Source organism: Marmota flaviventris, chromosome 8, assembly GCF_047511675.1.
Source record: "Marmota flaviventris isolate mMarFla1 chromosome 8, mMarFla1.hap1, whole genome shotgun sequence".
In the NCBI taxonomy this organism is placed as follows: Eukaryota; Metazoa; Chordata; class Mammalia; order Rodentia; family Sciuridae; genus Marmota; species Marmota flaviventris.
In genome coordinates, this window is record NC_092505.1 from 54,131,100 (window position 1) to 54,146,353 (window position 15,254).

The window sequence follows — 15,254 nt, forward strand, 5'->3', positions numbered from 1 at the left end:
CACTTCCCGAGGCCTGATGTCCTCCCGACTCCCAAGTCCTCCAATTCTTCGGGCGCCAGGCACAGACTGAGACTGAAAGCGGGGGTACCCCATCTAAAAGAGGTTTCCTCAGTTCCGATCTTTTCCAAACCGCTTCTCTACGGGGTTCAGCAGCGGGGGACCTGAGGTTTGGGGCCAGGTTCTCCGGCCACGCAGAGCTGGTGACACGCAGGCGCCGGAATCCAAGCCACGCTGGGTCTTCCAGCAGGTCTCTGCGCCAGGCGAGGGCGGGCGCCGCACAGCGCTCCCCAAGTATGGGGCTTCCCACAATGCACCGCGGCGGCAGTGGCGGCGACCGCGGCGGCGCTCTAGCCGCGGCATGTCTGCCTCTCTACTGCTCTGGGAGGAGGAAGAGAAGGAGGAAGAGGAGGAGGAGGAGGGGGAGGAAGAGGAGAAAGGCGCAGGGGTGGGAGCTGTTGCCGAAGCTGCCACAGTAAAAGTTCTCCCCCCTCCCCCTTTCCCCTCCTCTCACGGCCCCAAGGAAGGTTGAAGCTGCCACCGCCTGCAGTCGGTGACCGCGCGACTCGGCGCCCGCCCGCGGTAAAGCGCTCGGCCTGGCAGGCCCGGGCCCGGGGGAGGGCGGGGGAGGGGGAGGGGGCGGCGCGCGGGGGGAGCGCGCGGCGGTAACGGCCTGACCCTGGGGGGAGCGAGCCATGGCGGGGCGGGGGTCGGCCCGGGGACCGACCCGCCGAGGCCGCAGGGAACGGAGGGGCTGGCTGGAGGACGGGAGGAAGCAGGGCGCGGATGGTGGGTTGGGGGGTTGAGAACGGATAATGACGGGGGTGGCCTCCGAGGCGTGAGGGGGGTGTCAGAGGTAGAGAGAGAGGTGGGATGCTCGCGTGCGGAGGCCACAAGGGTGCTGGGCGAGGGTGTAAGAGGCCGGGGAGACACCAGGTCTCTGTCCACCGTGCCTGGTGCAGTGCTTTATGTACCGCAGGCCTCAAGTCACTGGTGGTGCCCGAGTGTGCTCTTTGGTAGAAGGGAAGGGCAGGGGTTGGAGAAAAGGGAATGCTTGCGAGAAACATAGTGGGAGTGTGAAAGGGGGGAGAGAGGCCGGAGGGAAGATGCCGGATAGGTGGAGGAATGCAGGGGGTGGCTGTGGAGGAGTCTTGAGGATACTGGGGGGTGTTCATTGTGCAGATACCTTAGGTATTTCATTATGGAAAGAACTGAAGCGTTTCCAAGGCAAGGAAAGAAGGAATATAGGAGTTTCCGCGAATAGAAAGGAGAGCGTTTGAAGCAAGAAGGAGTGCTAAATGTTAGAAAAGATGCAGGGAATGCATAATAAAATAGACGTGGCATAATTAATAAATGCTGGCCCAAGGACTAAAGAGTTATTTCAGATGGGCCAGGATGGCCTAGTTCCGGACCTGTTTGGGCTCTTCAATAGATGACATCTGGTAAGTGTGGTTCCGGGCTGTGGTTGGGGTCACTGAGAATTATAGTTCGGTCTGAGACATTTTGGTCCTGCACCAGTGAATATGAAAACCTCTGAAACGGACCTTGAGAAAGAGCCTGGCCTATGGGAATTCTTGAGGCATGGAGTTTACATTTTTAGCGAATTTGAAGTATTGTCACATCAGAGACTGGATGAACACTATCCTAGCAAATGCTGTAATAGAAATTACTTGACTTGGCGGTTTTCTTCTTCACTACCCAGCTTTATTTGGTCCAGTGGAGCTTGTGCCTTATTATTCAGCCTGGATTGCAGTACATAAGATTATAATTGATGGTGGGGGGAGTCCGTTTATAGTGGCCATTTGTTGCTCAAATGTGTCTGGTATACTGGATTGGTATCTCATACCTCTGGGGATGGTGGGAGATCTTTTGCCATTCACACATAGTTCCTGTTGTACTCTCACTAAGGCATGGTGGTATTGAAGAAAACAAATCTGCCAGCAAAATGTGGGCATGCAGACTAGAGGATCTAGAATATATGTTTTGGTCTTAGGTTGTTAGTTCAGATCTCTGTTATCATGAGGGCTAAAGGAACCTGAAGAGACTGGATACTTCTAGAGCCAGGCTGGAGGGACAATTAGAATCTCTATGTCAGGAAATGAATCAGGCTCTCTCTGTTGGATTTGCTGAGCCCACACTAGACCTGATTTCCAAGAGGGAACTCTGGGCAAGAACCATGCTCTTAAAGTTTACCTGAATATTATTCACCTTTTGTTTTGAGAGAAATTATATGCACATTATGTTGAAAAGAGGATAGTAAGCATGTTACCTGTGAATTTATTTTTATTTATTTTTTTAATGTAAGTCTAAGTCAGGAGATTAATGGGGAAGATGGAAAGGGAAAAATCAGTCATGCATTCCTTTAGCAAAAATTTTTAAGGAATTAAGCTAATTTAGGATTAGATTGGAGAGAGACTTTCATTACAAATTTTCTTATAGAAAAATCCAGGATCATTATTTTAAATATTAGGAAACGTTTCAGTTTATTTGGAATTACTCACCTTTTAAAAGGACTTCCTTGTGTTACATAGTATGAGGTAACTATTTTTACTGTACTATGAGAGGATCAGTTTTTCTTCCCTTCTTATACTGTGTATTATATTTTTAATTGTAATTATGATGCACTTAAATATAGTATGTTAGGTTTTTTGTCTTACATTATGAAATAATGTCTCATAAAAATTGTTCTTAGGGGACTTAGAATGAAAAGCAATAGCCCAGTCTTGCCTGTCCATTGTAGTTCTGTTTTCCAGAGGCTACTACTTCCAAGCCTAAGTTTTAAGTTCTTTTCATACTTTTCTCCAGGTCTCTGTGTAATGGGCATATACCATTTTTTTTTTTTGATTTATCAAAATGACATTATCAAGGAGTCATGCTTCAATGAATGAAAGGATTTTTTCCCCCGGTGTGTGGGGGGAGGTGAGTACTGGGAAATGAAGCTGTACCACTGAGCTATATACCCAGCTCTTTGGGGTCTTGCTAAGTTGTGCAGGCTGACCTTGGAACTTGTGATCATCCTACCTTAGTCTCCAGAGTAGCTGGGATTATAAGTGTACACCACTGAGTCTGGCAATGAATGAAAAGGATTTGTTATTGATATTATCTCCCTTTTCCTTCTCCTTTTTCATCTTTATAGTTGTTATTTTAGTTCTTTTATTTGATGTCTTATACCTTTAAATAATATGCTTAAGCTTCATTTTAGAGTCCAACAATTTAAGGCTGTATGTCTTCACTTCCCATTGTGTTAGATTAGGATTTAGACTAGCAGGACATGAAGTTGAGAGAAGCATTTAGAATTAGGCTGAAAATACTGGGTGAGATAATAAAGGGAAATTTGGATGGACCTTTAAGGAAAACTGCCTTGGAGAAAAGAGTATCTTTGAAGCATTAGATATACTGGTTAGAGGTGAGGAGGAGTTGCTTGACAGTGAAAATTATTCATCTTGGAATTAGTTACCAGGTTGCAGTATTCTTTGATAGTCTTCTGGAGAATTTCAGTGCATGAAGTCTGGAAGATTATTGAAATGACCACTGAATGTTCTTCCTAGGCTTCTATGGCTTTTTTTTTTTTTTTTTTTTTTTTGGTGGTGGTTGTTCTGGGGATTGAACCCAGGGTTGCTTTACTACTGAGTTACATCCCCAGCTCTTTTTTATTTTTTATTTTTCAAAACCGGGTTTCACTAAGTTGTTGAGAATCTTGCTAAATTGCTGAGTTTAGCCTCAAACCTGAGATCCTTTTTCTTCAGCCTTCTGAATTGCTGGGATTATAGGCATGAATTACAGGGCATGATTTGTATGGCAATTCTTCCTTTTTCTTTTTCTTTTTTTTTTCTCTCTCCCTCCCTCCCTCTCTCTCTTTTTTCTTGTGCTGGGGCTTGAACCTAGGGCCTCATGTATATGAGGTGAATGGCCTACCACTGAGCTACATCTCCTGTACTTTTTAAATTTTATTTTGCAACAGAATCTTGCTAAGTTGCCCAGACTTGCCTCAGACTTTGGATCTGCCTCAATCTCAAGTAACTGGGATTACAGATGTGCACTATTGCACCCTGATTGATTCCTGCTTTTAGGAAGGAATGGATTGGTGTGGAGAGAGTGTGTTTATGTGTGTGTGTTTGGGGTGTGTGTGTAAGGAGAGAGGACTAGAGAAATGTGATAAGGGCAAAAAATGAGGGATAGGGATTCTGGAAGTAATAATTTGGGAGGATGCTGGGCATTTTGATATAATTGATGTGCAGGAGATTTACTTTATGATGGTGAAACTGGTAGTTAAAGAAATGAGCATATTTCAGCCACTAATGCAGTGGGATTGTAGTGGAAAAACTCTGCTGCTTGTAGAGTCATAAAGTATTAGTGTTTTTGAAAATTTGTATATGAGGTCCAGGCCAGTGAGATGGATATAGGGAAAACAGAAAGATAATGCTCCACTTCTTTTAGGAAGTCTTGTTTAAGTAACTGCACCTTTTGAAAGGATTCCTTATTATTTATTTAACCACCAAGCTACATCCCCCAGCTTTTTTCTATTTATTTTGTGACTGAGTCTCACTAAGTTGCTTTGGCTGACCTTGAATTTGTTATCTTCCTGCCTCGGCCTCTGGAGTCCCTGGGATTACAGATGCATTGGGAATTACTGGTGGGAGCCACTTTGCCTTGTGTTCTTATTCTTAATAAAAATGGCATTCATATGTAGATTTTTACTGTTAAATTTTGTATTTGCTTATGGGAATTATCCTCTTTGTTTTGCAAGTAACCTGCTCTAGAGCTGAGACTAATCTCTGGGGGAACTCTACAGCTTGATTCTTAAGTGTTTAATAAATAACCTGTTGAATGACTGCTAGAAAGTAGTGTTCACTGTTACTGATAATAGTTGGACTGTATGAAATTACTGAGTACTATGGGAATATTGTGGACAAAAGTGTGTGTGTGTTTGAGAGAGTGAGGACAGAGGGGTATTTGATTGGAGGGTTGCTAGCTTAAGGGGAAAAGACAGAATGGAATAGAATCAAACTGTAATAATCCTGCAAGTACATCAAATGGATAGAATCAAAAAGTCTTTTCTAACATAAGGCTTATTTAATCTGAGGTAAATCTGGTCTGGAGTGGGCACTGATTTAATTTGGGCTTTATCTCTAGCTTTTTAAGAATCAGCCTAATTTAATTCATTTTTAGGATAATAAAAAAAATTAGATGCTGGGTGCGGTGGTGTACTCCTATAATCCTAACTACTTGAGGCAGGAGGCTTGCAAGTTCAAGGCCAAACTTGGTAATTTAGTGAGACCCTGGCTCCAAAGGGGTGAAATGGTTGGGGGTGCAGCTCAGTGGTACAACACTAGCTTAGCATGTGTGTCCCTGGGTTTGGTCCCCAGTATTGAAAAAAAAAAGTTAGATTTATTTTTTTTTCACTCAAGGAATTTATAATATTTACATTATTTTAAGAGAAAAAAGCAGTTGTAAAGTAATTTACTAACAGTGTATGATTTTAGAAAAATTAAAAAAAATATATCTCCAGGTGAGATTTTTGTATTTTGATAATCATTTTCAATAGTAGTGTTCAGAATTTTTTTTTTAAAATAATCTTTGAGCCTCTAGTGCTAATTTATACAATTTAACTATTTATTGAGTACCTACTGGAGAAGGGGACTAATAAAGGTGAGTAAAACATTGTCCCTATTCTTCAAGAATTTATAATTCCTCCAAGATGGCACATTTATAAATAATACAAATTATACTCTTATTCTGAATAGTGTCATTGTTGATGATTTTTTTTTTACTTTAAAAGATTTTATTTTTAGCTGGGTATGGTGGTGCACACCTGTAATCCCAGCTACTGTGGAGGCTGAGGCAGGAGAATTGAAAGTTTAAGGCCTAGTGAGACCTTGTCTCAAAAAAAAAAAAAAAAAAATTGAATTTTTTAAGAAATGCTGAAGATCAGTCAGTATCAAATAGAGTAAGTGAAGAGAAGTTTTACTTTAAATTCAGTTAGTTAAAAAAAAAAAAAAAAAAAGGAACGATTTCTTGGTTGACTAAGAAACTGATTTTTAGAAAATACTCCCTAAGAGGAAGCTGGAAATATTTTGAGCAGTGGTGATGACTTCATATTAGTTAGGCACTAGATAAATGTTGAGTGTATCCGATGGTTGGGTGGATGGAGTAAATAAATGAATAAATGATAGACTCCCAAGGTATCTTATTTTAAAGAGGACCATGATAATTTGAACTATATAAATAAGTTCTAGGTGCATTCATTAACAATTTCATTACCTTGAGCAAGATACTTCATGATTTAAGTTCACAAATGAGTTTTACAGACACTAAGTGCTGTAGGAGTTCAGAGAATGGAGACATGAATATTTGCTAAGGTTTGGGGAAAGAATTTAAGTGAACCAAACTTTAGCTATATACTTGAAAGAATTCCATAGGGATCTCAGAGGGGAACTAAATGGCTCCAAATTTCTCTTGTAGCCCTAGAATGAACCTAGAGTCTAGATCTATTTTTGTCTGAGTACTTTATGCCTGTTTCACTTTAGTTACTCCTTCTGGTTTGTTTCTTTTCAAATTCGGGATTGTTGGGTAGATGTTGAGCCCCCTGCAATAACTATGGGGTCTGTTTCCATCTATGTCCAGTGTAACTTTTAGTTTGTCCTATTCTGCGACTGTACCCTGTAAATTACTTAGTCTCTGTGAGTGAAAAGCATGAGTCAACTTGGCCCTGTTATCCTGGCATTTTCCTGCACACTTTTCTCAAAGCTGCTTTCTGAATTACGGAATAGAACAGACTGAACTGAGGGCATGTATCCAGTGGACACATGATTTTTTGAATAAGTGAGTGAATGAGAAGGTATGTGAGATAATTTAGAAGATCTGCATTATCCGTATGTTTGCTGTATCCGTTTCATTTATTCATAACTTGACATTTCCTTCGCAGGATTTAATGGGGCTCATAAAAATATGCGTTGGAAATGCATTAAAATAATTTGAGAAGGTCTAGTTGAAGAAAAAAATTGCAGAAGGCAAAATCTGTCTAAAGAATGTATAGGATTGTTATAATTAGAAGCATACTCAAAAAAAAAAAAGATTACCAGGTGTGGTGGTGCATGCTGGTCATCCCAGCTACTTGGGAGGCTGAGGCAGGAGCATCATAAGTTCAAGGCCACTTAGCAAGACTCTGTCTCAAAATGGGGGAGAAAAAGGAGACTGGTGGTTTAGCTTAGTGGTAGAGTGCTTGCCTGGTATTCTTAGGGCCCTGAGGTTCAATCATCAGTAAAGACGGGTATGTTTCAAGGAAAGCTTGAGAATATGGAGGGTAAAGAGGATTATTTGAAAGGGCTATTTTGAGGAGGAAGATGGTAAGGCTGTTTGAAGGATATGAATAAATAGAAATTTGGAATATTATAGAAATTATGTGATTTATAATTAAGAATTTCAGAAAATAAGGGGATGAGTTTTCTTTATCAGATAGTACATATTATATATTGGGATGAGTTTTCTTAACACATGAAACATGTTGGTCATATGAAAAAGCATTTTGCATAAATTTTTATACAATCATCACAAGTGTATCATAAGAATACACTGATTCTCAGTTTTATCATCAGGAAATTGGTAATGCCAAATATTACTAAAGCTGTTTTTTTTTTGCGGGGTGGGTGGGTGCTGGGGATCAAACTCAGGTCCTTGAACACACTAGGCTCTATTATTGAGCTACATTCTCATCCTCCCAATGTTTTAAGTTAAAGGGTAGAAAATGCATTTGACTAGGTGAGGAACCTGGGACTGCATTTTAATGGCATAGAATTGGATTTTTAGCTAGACTTTGAAGGGATAGGTAGATCTGACTGGTAAAGGTTATTAAAAGAGAGCATTACAACCTTAGGGATTATTAGCATAAATAAAATCTTGGGTATTAAAAGCCTAGGATCTAAAGAGAAATGGTTAAGTTTTTTTTTTTTTTTTTTAAACTATGATCCACAGTAAGAAAAACAAGCCACATCTTCACTTAAAAAAATACATGTTTGTGTGTATGTATAAAACAGAAATTTCAGGAGCTGGGATTGTGGCTCAGTGGTAAAGTGCTTGCCTAGCATATGTGAGGCACTGGGTTCAATTCTCAGCACCACATACAAATAAACAGACAAAATAAAAAATTTCATCAACAACTAATACAAATATTTAAAAATCCCAGAAATTTCATATAATAAACTGTTCTTAATACTATCCTTAATAGAATAACTATCCTTACCATATTGGATGATTGGATGTGCTTGGATGATATTTATTCTTTTTTTTTTTTTTTTGGTACTGGGATTGAACCCAGGGTTGCTTAACCACTGAGCCATATCCCCAGCCCATTTTTGTATCTTATTTAGAGACAGGGTCTTGTGGGGGATGACAGGCCTGTGCCACTGTGCCCAGCTGGATGATATTTATTATTATTTTTTTTAAAAAAGGAAAACAGAGCTGGCTGCAGGGTGGGGTTGGCATTACCTATTAAACTGATTTCATGATCAACTGAACAATTCATCACAACCTGTAATTTGGAACATAGAATTCATGAATAGGACACAGTATGATAGAAAGTAAAAAGAGTCAGTTGGTGTTGGGTAGAAAATGGATGACCTTGAAAGCTAAACCAAGTAGTTTGTATTTGATATGACATGGTGTTGTGCTTAGTAAGCAAACAGAAGCTGGGTTTGAGTCTTAGACCTTCTATTTACACAGTCTATGATTGTAGAGAATTACTTCCTTTCTGATTCTCAGTTTTATCATCAGGAAATTGGTAATCATTATACCTTCCTGTGAGGGGTTGTTGTGAGGATTTGAGGATTAAAGTATGTTAACAAAGGATTAAAGTATGTTAACATGTATCATTAATGTATGGCTATTGAGCATTTTTAAGTAGAGAATTGAGCCAAGTACTATATATTGAACCCAGGGCTTTGTATATGCCAGGCAGGTAATATGCTAGATTATAGCACTGAACTATACCCCTAGCCCTAGAAAACATAATCTCACTATAGCTATACCATAAAGAATTGGGGCCACTATGGTAGTAAAGTAAGTTTGGAGATAAGAAGACCAATTAGGTTACTGGAGAAACTAAGAAGGGCTTGAATTAACAGTAGGATTAGAAATGAGGGGATGGGATGGGATTGGAGGTAGGACTGGAGGACTGGAAAAATGACTGTAAATTTATACTTGTGGAAAAATTCAAATGGCAATAGCTGAAATTGAATTGCATTTTAGGGTAGTTTATTGGAGTACAGTAGATTAGATAGTATAGTTTCTTTTATGTAATAGGTGCTTAATTATTTGTTGAATGATTAAATATGGGAATTGTAAAGAATTGAGAGTTGAGACAGTGATGTATGGATATAAGACGGAGGGGTTAGATTCTAGGGTGTTTTCAGTGGACTGCCAGGATGTACTTATATGGAATATTTTTGTACCCTTGCTGTGTTCAAGTTTTCATGGTAGGCAATGTGCAGAATACATATTTTTATATGACATAGTCCATGTTCTTCAGGGAGTTATCTGGGGACAAAATGGGGGTAATGACATAAATATAGCAACTTTGATCAGATTTGGGTTTGTGGAGAAACTGGGGTGTAGCTTAGACCTTGCAGGGTAAATAGAATTGTAGTAGACAAGATGGTGAGAGTTGGCATTCTAAGAAGAGATATGAGTGACAAAGATTCTGGGTGTGTTTAGGGGTTGACAGTTTAAATTAGTTATACTTTAGGGTTCATTTTGAAGAATGGAGGGAAATCAAGCTGGGAAGTAGATGGAAGGCCTCAAAATCCGGGCTTAATTGGTTTTTAAAATTTATTTATTGAGATATGACACATACTAAGGGTACAGGTAAATGAGTTTTTGTTAGGTGTACATTTATATACCCACTACCCAGCTTAATACAGAGAATAAATAGAGAATATATAATAGAGAGAATATATCTCAGAAGGCTACCTTATGTATCTCCTCCAAGTTGATGTTTCCTATAACCCACAGTAACTATTGTGGTTTCTAAATCATAACAGAGTAATGCTGTGCTTTTGAACTTCATATAAGTGGAATCATACTTTTCTGTGTCAGTTTCTTTTGCTTGACATTATTCTGTGAGGTTGATCATGTTGCATATAGTTATAGTTCATTCTTTTTCATTACTTCTTGAGATTCCATTATGTGAATGTACCACAATGTAATTATCCATTCCATGACTGTTGGACAATTGAGTAGTTTCCATTTTGGGGATGTCTAAAGAGTTTTAACTTGACTCAGGTGGTATTGGGAAACTATTGATGACTTGAGTGGGGAAATGAGGGAGCTTAAGAATGCTATCTGGTGACATTTTCTTTTTTGTAATGAGGAGACCATGGTAACTGGGAGACAAGAAGGCTACAGCAAGAGTGTGAAATATTGAGGATCCCAGTTGGGAATGATGGTAATGGAAATAAAAGGAAAGGGATAGATAGATATGAGATACCTGAAAGAGCTAGGTGTGGTGGCACATGTCTGTAATGCCAGCAACTTGGGAGACTTAGGCGGGAGGATCACTAGTTGGAGGCCAGCCTGTGTAATCTAGTGAGACCCCCATCTCAAGATAAAAAATAAAAGGACTGGGGATGTAGGTCAGTGATGGTTTGAATACCTACTACTAGGAAAAAACCAAACCAAACAAAACAAATACTTCAAAATACCTCAAAGAAAGAATTGGGGGGGTTGGGGTTGAGGCTCAGTGGTAGAGCGCTTGCCTGGTATGTGTGAGGCACTGGGTTTGAGCCTACCTATTCACCACATAAAAATAAAATAAAAGTATTGTGTCCATCTACAACTAAAAATATTTAAAATATTTATAAAAATTGAGGAATGATGGTGGAATGAGTTAGACATCATTACCCTAAGTACATGTATAAAGATATGAATGGTGTGAAAATACTTTGTGTGCGTGGCTTAAAAAATTGTGCTCTAAATGTGTAATATGAAATGAATTATATTCTGCTATCATGTATAACAAATTAGAATAAATAAATAATTTAATAAAAAGCGAATTGAAAGGGACTTTTGAGAAACAGTAGAGAAAAAGAAAATGGAAGCTCTAGGGCTTATAACCTGGGTGACTGAGAATTTTGATGCCATTAACAGAAATTAATTTGATTAGTTAGAACTATTTTGGTATTTTAAGACACGTTGATCATTGTGTAAGGTACCAATGGAAATATCCATGGGGGAGTTATCTAGCTAGAGTTAAAAATACTGGATTGAAACTGAGGAAAGAGGTTCAGTAGAGATTTGGGAATATGTACAGAGAGTGATAATTGAAGCTACTAATTCTGGATTTGGTAGGGCAGTGATGGTTATGAAATTATTTGGACTGATAATTAAAGTGTTAATTGGAACAAGTAGTTGAATCTAGCTAAAAAGAAGTCATATATTAAATTCCTCAGGAATATATGTAGATTGTAGCAGAGGGTGATGGTTTAAAGCTCATTTAGGGGGCCTAGGGGAAGATATCCATATGGAGAACAAAAATGTAGATGCATTGGTGAGGAATGAGACCCCGAAGTGGAGGGAAATAGAGAAAGTTCCAGAACAAAACTTGTGAAAGTGCCCACAATTTAAACTTAAGAAGAGAAACAGTAGTCTTTTGAGACAGAAGCAGAAAGCAGAGAGATCAGAGTGTAATGATACACTAAGAATCATTTGCAAGAGTGTGTACAGAGTAGAATCATGTGCCTATACAAACCAAGGTGGTAGTCCACGTCTCATTGTCAGAGGATAAAGACTTAGATAGTGGCTCATAGGATATGTTACATAGAATTTTTTCTACTTCTCTTTCTTTTTCCCTTTGTGGTCTTCAAGAGAGCAATTCACAGACCAAGATGGAGGCTTACTGGTAGAGTGGATTGGAAGAATAGAAAGCAATGAATGTAGGAATTGTATTAACAAGTTTAGTTTGTAAAGGAAGAACAACTTTTCTAAAACTGGAGGCAAGAAGTAACAGATGGATGAAGATAGAGCATTTTAGAAGTTGTAAAGAGGATTACAGGTGGAGAAGGTGTGATTTAAGGGAATTTTGTGGAAGGAATTGATTATTTGATAGGATTAAGGATTTAAATATGAAATTGATTTAGATTAGTTAAGGAAATGGAGAGTTGTATTTAGAATTAATCTGTTGTGGGAGATTTCATGGCTTTCTGGAGGTGTTTAAGACCCAGTGTGTGGGTGTGGAGAAGACAGATGATGAGGATAGTCTGTCTCTGGGGAGATGCATAGTGAGTATAATGGAAGGTCATGATATTCTGTAGAGGACAGTACTGAAATGGCTGAGGGACAGTTTTAAATTATGTAGGAAACAAGTGAGCTAAATGATGGTAAAGAGTATGTGTATAAGTAGAATATATGTGGTTGTGTTTAAAAAGAACGGGGGTCTCAATTGGTGGCCTGTTTTTCAGTATGTACATGTGGCTAGCTGAAGTGCAGATGCTGGTTTTAGGAGCTGAGGAAGGCCAGAGTGTAGAAAGTTTTTTTATCCTCATTGTTGAGGTCATTGAGAATAATGACTGAATATGGGACAGAATGGGATTGAAATTATTGGGGAAAAGAGTACTCTGAAGTTTGATAGATGTTAATAGTTTAAGTGAATAAGATGGACTGCAAACCAATTTTTTAGTGATAGAGTAACAGTGGGAATGACCTTGAGGAGCCCAAAGCAGTAAGACTTTTTATCAAGCTGAAGGAATAGGAGAGTGATAGAGCTAAGACATGAAAGGAACAGGTTTTCCAGAAAAAAATCAAGCTTGAGACGAAAGGAAATGGTCACAACAATCCACCTAAGAGATGATAAAAATCCAAGTTGTTTTGTGGCCCAGGGATTGAGGGAAATAGATGGATTTGTTTGTTATATTCATCATCATTTCTGTCAATTCTTTTATTTAGAGCATAGATGATATTTTGCAGAAGCATAACTACTCATTTGTAATATGTTGATATAAATTCAGTGTGTGCATTTTTTTAATATTTACTTTTTTTAGTTATAGGTGGATCCATATCTTTATTTTTACGTGGTGCTGAGGATCGAACTCAGTGCCTCATGAGTGCTAGGTGAGCGCTCTACCTCTAAGTCACAATCCCAGCCCCAGTGTATGTATTTCTTTTTTCAGCAATGGGGATTGAACTCAGGGAAGTCTTACTGATCTGCGTTCCCAGCTCTTTGTACATTTTAAGATAGGATCTTGCTAATTTGGCCAGGCTGCCCTCAAACTTGTGATTCTCTTTCCTTAGCCTCCCGAGTAGCTGGGATTGCAGACATGTGTCACTGTGTCTGGACTTTTTATTATTTTAAATCTTGAGCATTCTAATCTTAGGGGTTGAATCCTTTGTCATCTTCCATATACTTACCTTCATTGATGATATTTGAAACTTAGACCAGGCCTCTTATTTTTTGGTTTATGTCTCTGCTTCTGAACTGTAATTTGTCCATTTGTGTAGTAGCGTTCATTTTTGTCAGTCTTTTGCCTTCTGTCGCCTTTTCCCTTGTATTACCAAAGACTTGACTCTCAAGTAGGTGACTAAATGTGCCTTAGTGTGGTCCCAGCAACTGGCATACATTTATTTATTTATTTGTTTATAGTACTGAGGATTGAACCCAGGGGTATTCTATCATTGAATTATATCCTCAGCTTTTTTTTCTATTTTATTCTGAGACAGTCTTGCTAATTGCACAGACTGGCCTTGAATTTAAAAATCCTCCTGAATTGCTAATCTTCCTGCCTCAGCTTCCTAAACTGGAATTACAGGCATGCACCACTATGCGTGGTGCAACTGACATTTAAAAAAAAAATTTTTTTTTATTATTAGTTGTTCAAAAACAACTGACATTTTTAAACCATTAAGTGATCAATGCTATATGCTCCAAATATGATTTACATTTTATATTCCTCACGTGATTAACTCTTTCATCCTTTGAGTAAAGAATACTTTTCCTGAGCTTCCCTGTTCAGGTCAGAGCTTTTGATATTCATGTTTCAGAGAGAGAACATATGTAAGGCAAAAACATGAAGTGGCAATGAGAAAAATATGACAAGGCACAGAGTATTGGTGTTTCATCCTAGTGTAGCTTTAGTTCCAGCATCCTGACTGCTGGCATTCATTATTATTTTTTTTTTTCCCTTAACTTCTTCATCTGGTCACTCATCAAATTTAATAAGGAAGACTTCGAGTTTGAAGGTCTAAGAAAGCCTGAGGATGTTACATCTCAAGATTTTTTTTTTTTTTTTTGGGTGCTGAGAATGCAACCCAGCCTAGCATGTGCTAGGCAAGCACTTTTTACAACTGAGTTACATCCCTAGCTCTCAACTCAAAACTTGGCTTAACATACAACAACCTTGCCTGAAGTGATCTAGAATTATTTCCAGGACCTGCCTCAGCCATACTTGAGCCTTGTGGAGTTGGGTGTGTTCTGAGTATTTGGGTGGATTGTGTGGGTTAGGATAGTGATGGATATCTTAAGGTCTTGGGAGGGGTTATTTTAGAAATGGAGAGTTGTTTTAAATAATAACTATTTAAGTTTGACATAGATAATTGACTTCATAAGATAGGGTTTGGATGCTTGAGCATCTAGGTTGGATGTTTTCCTTGCCAATTTGAGAAGAGCCAATATACAAGGCATTAGAATGAAATACACACTTGGTGTTGTGCAGAGTCCTTGTAATATGTGTGTTTGTCAAAATGTATGCACTTGTATGTGTAGATACCCATAATAAGAATTTGTTCATTCGATTAGGTTATATAATTAGTATTTAGGGAAATGGGCCTGGTAGTCTTTAAGTTATGAGTGATTCAAATGAATTGTTAGAAAGTATTTGGAAAGATTTTAGTCAAGTTATTGGGATATGCTTAGGAAATGGATTTTTCAGTGACTAGCGGCCGCTCTGGAATAGTTTCACTAAATTTGAGGGCATCTTGGGGCAAATTTGTGTGTTAAGTTGTAAAGTGTTTGCTTTGAAGGAATGAAGGAACAGATGAGAAAAATGCAGTTTGGAAGTTATGTATGAATTGATTTGGTAGGAGCTGATAAAAATAAAAGTTTTATTTAAGAGACTTTTGAATAGCCAAGTTGTGGAAGAAATTTATGAAGCTTGTTAGTATTAGAAAAGTAAATTTCTAAAGAGTAAAATGGAACGATGTTTCAGGGAAAAATTCTTTAGGGAAAAATACAGCTTTTAGGTTAAAAACAGGTCACGGATAACTAGGATGAAAAA

General features: G+C 38.6%; 1 protein-coding gene across 3 annotated transcripts in view; it reads left to right on the top strand.

The window, feature by feature from the left end:
- The first annotated feature begins 391 nt into the window (after positions 1–391).
- Znf148 (zinc finger protein 148) overlaps positions 392–15,254 on the top strand; it is a 149,655-nt gene continuing 134,792 nt past the window's right edge. For 2 of the 3 annotated variants that reach the window (XM_071615258.1, XM_071615254.1), the window contains exon 1: positions 392–579. The gene's annotated coding sequence lies outside the window, so the exon portion shown is untranslated. Of the gene's footprint in view, positions 580–891; positions 1,440–15,254 lie in introns of those variants that run through there. The other variant, XM_071615259.1, reaches the window with a different exon arrangement.